The sequence below is a fragment of the Triticum aestivum genome, chromosome 3B (assembly GCF_018294505.1).
Source record: "Triticum aestivum cultivar Chinese Spring chromosome 3B, IWGSC CS RefSeq v2.1, whole genome shotgun sequence".
Lineage (NCBI taxonomy): Eukaryota > Viridiplantae > Streptophyta > Magnoliopsida > Poales > Poaceae > Triticum > Triticum aestivum.
The window spans coordinates 628,518,237-628,526,218 of NC_057801.1; positions in this window are offsets into that span (position 1 = coordinate 628,518,237).

A 7,982-nucleotide genomic window follows, 5' to 3' on the forward strand; every position below is an offset into this window, starting at 1 on the left:
TTTATTACCTGTTTTGGATGTTTATGGGCTTTATTTTACACATTATTATCATTTTTGGGACTAACCTACTAACCGGAGGCCCAGCCCGTATTGCTGTTTTTTTGCCTATTTCAGTATTTCGAAGAAAAGGAATATCAAACGGAGTCCAAACGGAACAAAACCTTCGGAAGCATGATTTTTGGAACGAACGTGATCCAGAGGACTTGGAGTGCAACTCAAGAAGCAGCCAAGGTGGCCACGAGAGGGTAGGGTGCGCCCCCCCCCCCCCATAGGGCGCGTCCCCTGTCTCATGGGCCCCTCGGGCGGCCACTGACCTACTTCTTCCTCCTATATAAGCCAACATACCCCAAAAACATCCAGGGAGCCACCAAAGAAATATTTCCGCCACCGTAACCTTCTGTATCCGCAAGATCCCATCTTGGAGCCGTCATCGGCGTTCTGCCGGAGGGGGATTCCACCATGGAGGGCTTCTACATCAACACAATATCCCTTTCGATGAGTTGTGAGTAGTTTACCACAGACCTTCGGGTCCATAGTTATTAGCTAGATGGCTTCTTCTCTCTTTTTGGATCTCAATACAATGTTCTCCCCCTCTCTTGTGGAGATCTATTCGATGTAATCTCTTTTTGCGGTGTGTTTGTCGAGATCCGATGAATTGTGGGTTTATGATCAAGTTTATCTATGGATAATAATTGAATCTTCTCTGAATTCTTTTATGTGATTGAGTTATCTTTGCAAGTCTCTTCGAATTATCGGTTTGGTTTGGCCTACTAGATTGATCTTTCTTGCCATGGGAGAAGTGCTTAGCTTTGGGTTCAATCTTGCGGTGTTCTTACCCAGTGACAGAAAGGGTTGCAAGACACATATTGTATTGTTGCCACCGAGGATAAAAAGATGGGGTTTATATCATATTGCTTGAGTTTATCCCTCTACATCATGTCATCTTTCTTAATGTGTTACCCTGTTCTTATGAACTTAATACTCTAGATGCATGCTGGATAGCGGTCGATGTGTGGATTAATAGTAGTAGATGCAGGCAGGAGTCGGTCTACTTGTTGCAGACGTGATGTCTATATACATGATCATGCCTAGATAATCTCATAATTATTCGCTTTTCTATCAATTGCTCGACAGTAATTTGTTCACCCACCGTAATACTTATGCTATCTTGAGAGAAGCCTCTAGTGAAACCTATGGCCCCCGGGTCTATCTCTTATCATATTTGCTTTCAATCTACTTTTATTTTCATCTTTATTTTCTGCATCTATATTATAAAATACCAAAAATATATTTATCTTATCATATTATCTCTATCAGATCCCACTTTCGCAAGTGGCCGTGAAGGGATTGACAACCCCTTTATTGCGTTTGTTGCGAGTTCTTTGTTTGTTTGTGTAGGTTCGTGGGACTTGTTGAGGAGCCTCCTACTGGATTGATACATTGGTTCTCAAAAACTGAGGGAAATACTTATGCTACTATTGCTGCATCACCCTTTCCTCTTCAAGGAAAACCAACGCAAGCTCAAGACGTAGCAAGAATGATTTCTGGCGCCGTTGCCGGGGAGGTCTTCGCTCAAGTCAAGACATACCAAGTACCCATCACAAGCTCATCTCCCTCGCATTTACATTATTTGACATTCGCCTCTCGTTTTCCTCTCCCCCACTGCATCCTTGCCATTTTATTCGCCCTTCTTCTGTTTGTCTTTTTGCTTTGATGTCTTACTTGGCTCATTTGCTTGTTTGGTTGGAATAGTTGTTTATTTATTGCTAATCAGAGTACCTGAGATCTATGGATCCTCATCCGCTTGCTAATCTTTTTAAGAGATCCAATTATGATGAACCAATTGCTAGTGAGTTTTGTGCACTAGATTATCTTTATAAAGCTTTGCTCAAAATTTGTGAATTTGAAAATTATGATGAAGAAATTTATGAAGAGATTCACGATAACTCCTTGAATAAAAAGCATGATTGCAATGATTTTCCTATAAGTTCTCTTGATGTTAGTTGTGCTAATAATATGCAAAACGCTAAGCTTGGGGATGCTAGTTTTGCTATGTCTACTACTTGTTTCAATGATCATGATTGGGGTGATTCTTCTTATAACCTTGAAAATTTATTTAAGCCCCATGATGAATATGAGATTGATAATAGTGTATGCAATAATATTGAAAGTGGGTTTGGAAGAGTGTCAACTTTAGATCCCACATATTTGGAGTATGTTCAATCTTATGATGTTTTTGATAAAAGTGGTTTCGGAAAGGTCATGACTTTAGTTAATGTTAATCCCACTATCTTGGAAGAGTGTCAACTTTGCATGCATGTGGATCATGTTGAGAATATGTTTTGTGATAGCTATTTTGTTGAATTTGCCTATGATCCTACATGTAATTATTATGAGAGAGGAAAATATGGTTGTAGAAATTTTCATGTTACTAAATTACCTCTCTTCATGTTGAGATTGCTATCATCTCTTTGTTCTTCCTTGCATATGCTAGTTTTTGCTTGTCTTGATAATTTGTTTGCTTACAAGATGCATATGCATAGGAAGTATATTAGACTTAAGTGTGTTTTGTCACATGTTTTATGATGCTCTCTTTGTGCTTCAATTCTTGTCTTTCATGTGAGCATCATTGAAATATCAATGCCTGGCTAAAAAGGCTTTAAAGAAAAGCGCGTGTTGGGAGACAACCCAATATTTTTCATTGCTGTTATTAAATAAATTTTGCATCTACTTTCTGTTTAGATGTGTTTTCATGTTTTAATTAGTGTTTGTGCCAAGTAGAACCTATAGGATAACCTATGATGATAGTTGATTTGATTCTGCTGAAAAACAGAAACTTTGCGCTCACGAGAAAAAATTCAATAAATCACAGAAACGAGATTTTGCATTGATTCTTTTTGATGCTGTTCAATAAACAAATTTTTTAGGACGTCCTATTTTTGTAGGATTTTCAAATTCCATAAGTTTGCGTTAGTTACAGATTGCTACAGACTGTTCTGTTTTTGACAGATTCTGTTTTTCGTGTGTTGTTTGCTTATTTCGATGCATCTATGGCTAGTATGTAAGGGTATGAACCATAGAGAACTTGGAATACAGTAGGTTTAACACCAAAATAAATAAAGAATGAGTTCATTACAGTACCTTATGTAGTGGTTTTTTTCTTTCACTAACGGAGCTTATAAGATTTCCTGTTGAGTTTTGTGTTGTGAAGTTTTCAAGTTTTGGGTAAAGCTTTTATGGCTATGGAATAAAGGGTGGAAAAAGCCTAAGCTTGGGGATGCCGATGGCACCCCAAGATATTCAAGGATGGCCAAAAGACTAAGCTTGGGGATGCCCCGGGAAGGCATCCCCTCTTTCGTCTTCGTTCATTGGTAACTTTACTTGGAGCTATATTTTTATTCGGCACATGATATGTGTTTTGCTTGGAGCGTCGTGTATTATATTAGTCTTTGCTTTTTAGTTTACCACAATCATCCTTTCTATAACACACCTTTTGGGAGAATCTTACTTGATTGAAATTTATTAGAATACTCTATGTGCTTCACTTATATCTTTTGAGCTAGATAGTTTTTGCTCTAGTGCTTCACTTATATCTTTTAGAGCACGACAGTGGTTTAATTTTGAAGAAATTGCTAGTCTCTCATGCTTCACTTATATTATTTTGAGAGTCTTTTAGAACATCATGGTATTTGCTATGGTTATAAATTGGTCCTAGAATGATGAGCATCCAAATTGGGTATAATAAAAACTATCATATGAAGTGAATTGGATGCTATGATCAACTTGATACTTGATAATTGTTTTGAGATAGGGAGGTAGTGATATTAAAGTCATGCTAGTTGGGTGATTATGAATTTAAATAATGCTTGTGTTGAAGTTAGCAAGTCCCGTAGCATGCACGTATGGTTAAAGTTGTGTAACAAATTTGAAGCATGAAGTGTACCTGGCTTGTGCATCCTTATGAGTGGTGGTCGGGGACGAGTGATGGTCTTTTCCTACCAATCTATCCCCCTAGGAGCATGCGCGTAGTGCTTGGTTTTTGATGACTTCTAAATTTTTGCAATAAGTATATGAGTTCTTTTGACTAATGTTGAGTCCATGGATTATACGCACTTTTACCTTTCCATCATTGCTAGCCTCTTCGGTACCGTGCATTGCCCTTTCTCACCTTGAGAGTTGGTGCAAACTTTGCCGGTGCATCCAAACCCCGTGATATGATACGCTCTATCACACATAAACCTCCTTATATCTTCCTCAAAACAGCCACCATACCTACCTATTTATGGCATTTCCATAGCCATTCCGAGATATATTGCCATGCAACTTTCCACTGTTCCGTTCATCATCATGACATACATTACTTTTGTCATATTGCCATTGCATGATCATATAGTTACATCGTATTTGTGGCAAAGCCACCATGCATAATTTTTATACATGTCACTCTTGATTCATTGCACCATCCCGGTACACCACCGGAGGCATTCATATAGAGTCATATCTTGTTCTAGTTTCGAGTTGTAATTCATGTGTTGTAATCAATAAAAGTGTGATGATCATCATTATTAGAGCATTGCCCAAAAATAAAAAAATAAAGGCCAAAATAAAAAAAGAAAGGCCAAAGAAAAAAGAAAGGCCAAAGAAAAAAAGAAAAAAGAAAAAAAGAAAAAAAAAGAAAAAAAAGAAAGGGGCAATGCTACTATCTCTTTTTCCACACTTGTGCTTCAAAGTAGCACCTTGTTCTTCATGTAGTGAGTCTCATATATTGTGCTTCAAAGTAGCACCTCGTTCTTCATGTAGTGAGTCTCATATATTGTGCTTCAAAATAGCACCAAGTTTTCATGTAGAGAGTCTCATAGGTTGTCACTTCCATATACTAGTGGGAATTTTTCATTATAGAACTTGGCTTGTATATTCCTATGATGGGCTTCCTCAAATGTCCAAGGTCTTCATGAGCAAGCAAGTTGGATGCACACCCACTAATTTTCTTTTGTTGAGCTTTCATTCATTTATAGCTCTAGTGCATCCGTTGCATGGCAATCCCTACTCCTCATGTTGACATCAATTGATGGGCATTCCCATAGCCCATTGATTATCCTCGTCAATGTGAGACTTTCTCCTTTTTTGTCTTCTCCACACAATCCCCAATCATTATTCTATTCCACCCATAGTGTTATATCCATGGCTCACGCTCATGTATTGCGTGAAGGTTGAAAAAGTTTGAGATTATTTAAGTACGAAACAATTGCTTGGCTTGTCATCGGGGGTATAGAAGTTGGGAACATCTTTGTGTGACGAAAATGAAGCATAGCCTAACTATATGATTTTGTAGGGATGAACTTTCTTTAGCCATGTTATTTTGAGAAGACATGATTGCTTTTATTAGTATGCTTGAAGTATTGCTATTTCTTTTGTCAATATGAACTTTTATTTTGAATCATTTGCATCTGGACATTCATGCCACAATAAAGAGAAATTACATTGAGAATTATGCTAGGTGGCATTCCACATCAAAAATTCTGTTTTTATCATTTACCTACTCGAGGACGAGCAGGAATTAAGCTTGGGGATGCTTGATATGTCTCCAACGAATCTATAATTTTTGATTGTTCCATGCTATTATATTACCTGTTTTGGATGTTTATGGGCTTTATTTTACACACTATTATTATTTTTGGGACTAACCTACTAACCGGAGGCCCAGCCCGTGTTGCTGTTTTTTTGCCTATTTCGGTATTTCGAAGAAAAGGAATATCAAACGGAGTCCAAACGGAACAAAACCTTCGGAAGCATGATTTTTGGAACGAACGTGATCCAGAGGACTTGGAGTGCAACTCAAGAAGCAGCCAAGGCGGCCACAAGAGGGTAGGGTGCGCCCCCCCCCCCCCATAGGGCGCGTCCCCTGTCTCATGGACCCTCGGGCGGCCACTGACCTACTTCTTCCTCCTATATAAGCCAACATACCCCAAAAACATCCAAGGAGCCACCAAAGAAATATTTCCGCCACCGTAACCTTCTGTATCCGCAAGATCCCATCTTGGAGCCGTCATCGGCATTCTGCCGGAGGGGGATTCCACCATGGAGGGCTTCTACATCAACACAATATCCCTTCCGATGAGTTGTGAGTAGTTTACCACAGACCTTAGGGTCCATAGTTATTAGCTAGATGGCTTCTTCTCTCTTTTTGGATCTCAATACAATGTTCTCCCCCTCTCTTGTGGAGATCTATTCGATGTAATCTCTTTTTGCGGTGTGTTTGTCGAGATCCGATGAATTGTGGGTTTACGATCAAGTTTATCTATGGATAATAATTGAATCTTCTCTAAATTCTTTTATGTGATTGAGTTATCTTTGCAAGTCTCTTCGAATTATCGGTTTGGTTTGGCCTACTAGATTGATCTTTCTTGCCATGGGAGAAGTGCTTAGCTTTGGGTTCAATCTTGTCGTGTTCTTACCCAGTGACGGGAAGGGTTGCAAGACACTTATTGTGATGTTGCCATCGAGGATAAAAAGATGGGGCTTATATCATATTGCTTGAGTTTATCCCTCTACATCATGTCATCTTTCTTAATGCGTTACTCTGTTCTTATGAACTTAATACTCTAGATGCATGCTGGATAGCGGTCGATGTGTGGAGTAATAGTAGTAGATGCAGGCAGGAGTCGGTCTACTTGTTGCGAACGTGATGCCTATATACATGATCATGCCTAGATAATCTCATAATTATTCGCTTTTCTATCAATTGCTCGACAGTAATTTGTTCACCCACTGTAATACTTATGCTATCTTGAGAGAAGCCTCTAGTGAAACCTATGGCCCCCGGGTCTATCTCTTATCATATTTGCTTTCAATCTACTTTTATTTGCATCTTTATTTTCTGCATCTATATTATAAAATACCAAAAATATATTTATCTTATCATATTATCTCTATCAGATCTCACTTTCGCAAGTGGCTGTGAAGGGATTGACAACCCCTTTATTGCGTTGGTTGCAAGTTCTTTGTTTGTTTGTGTAGGTTCGTGGGACTAGTTGAGGAGCCTCCTACTGGATTGATACCTTGGTTCTCGAAAACTGAGGGAAATACTTATGCTACTATTTCTACATCACCCTTTCCTCTTCAAAGAAAACCAACGCAAGCTCAAGACGTAGCATCCACTCACACGGCCGTACTGCCCTTTGGTCAGATGACCACAGATGTTCTTGGCGGCTGAGTCCATTTGCGCGAACCTCTTGACATCAGCGGTGGTGACACCTTCACCAACTTTGGGAACGCCTGTCTTGACGACATACCAGAGGTCGACATCAATGGCTTCAAGATGCATGTGCATCTTATTCTTCCAGTAGGGGTAATCAGTGCCATCAAAGATGGGGCACGCAGCGGAGACTTGATTATCCATGCAGTCGACATAGCTAAAACTCCACATGGTTAAACCAAATCATAGAGAACAAGGGAGTATCTTGCTCTGATACCAATTGGAAGTTCTAGTTATCGACTAGAGGGGGGTTGAATAGGCGATTTTTATGGAAGTCTTCAAAACAAGATGGGTTTGAAGATAGACAAGTAAACTGAACCTATATAAACTGCAGCGGAATGTAACCTACACTAGGCTAGTATTATTCAAGCAGGTAATACAGTGGAAGCACGAAGACTAACAACAGCTAGGTAGACAGGATTAGAAAGGAAGATAGTATGAAGCCAAACAGATATAAGTCTTCACACAGTGAAGTTAAATGAATCAGGCAGGCAAGAAATGACTTCATGAAGACAAACTGAAAAGTAAGAAGAGTAGAGGATAGAACCAGTTGCTTGGTGAATACAAGGATTTGATAGACCAGTTCAAGTAGCTGTGACAACTGTATGTCTGAGGCTGAGATTGAATTCATAAGACTATGTCTACACCTTATTCCCCTAGAGCTATGAACACTTAGTCCTTGCCCTATCACTCAGGTAAGTCTTCAAGGTAGACTTCCAAACCTTCA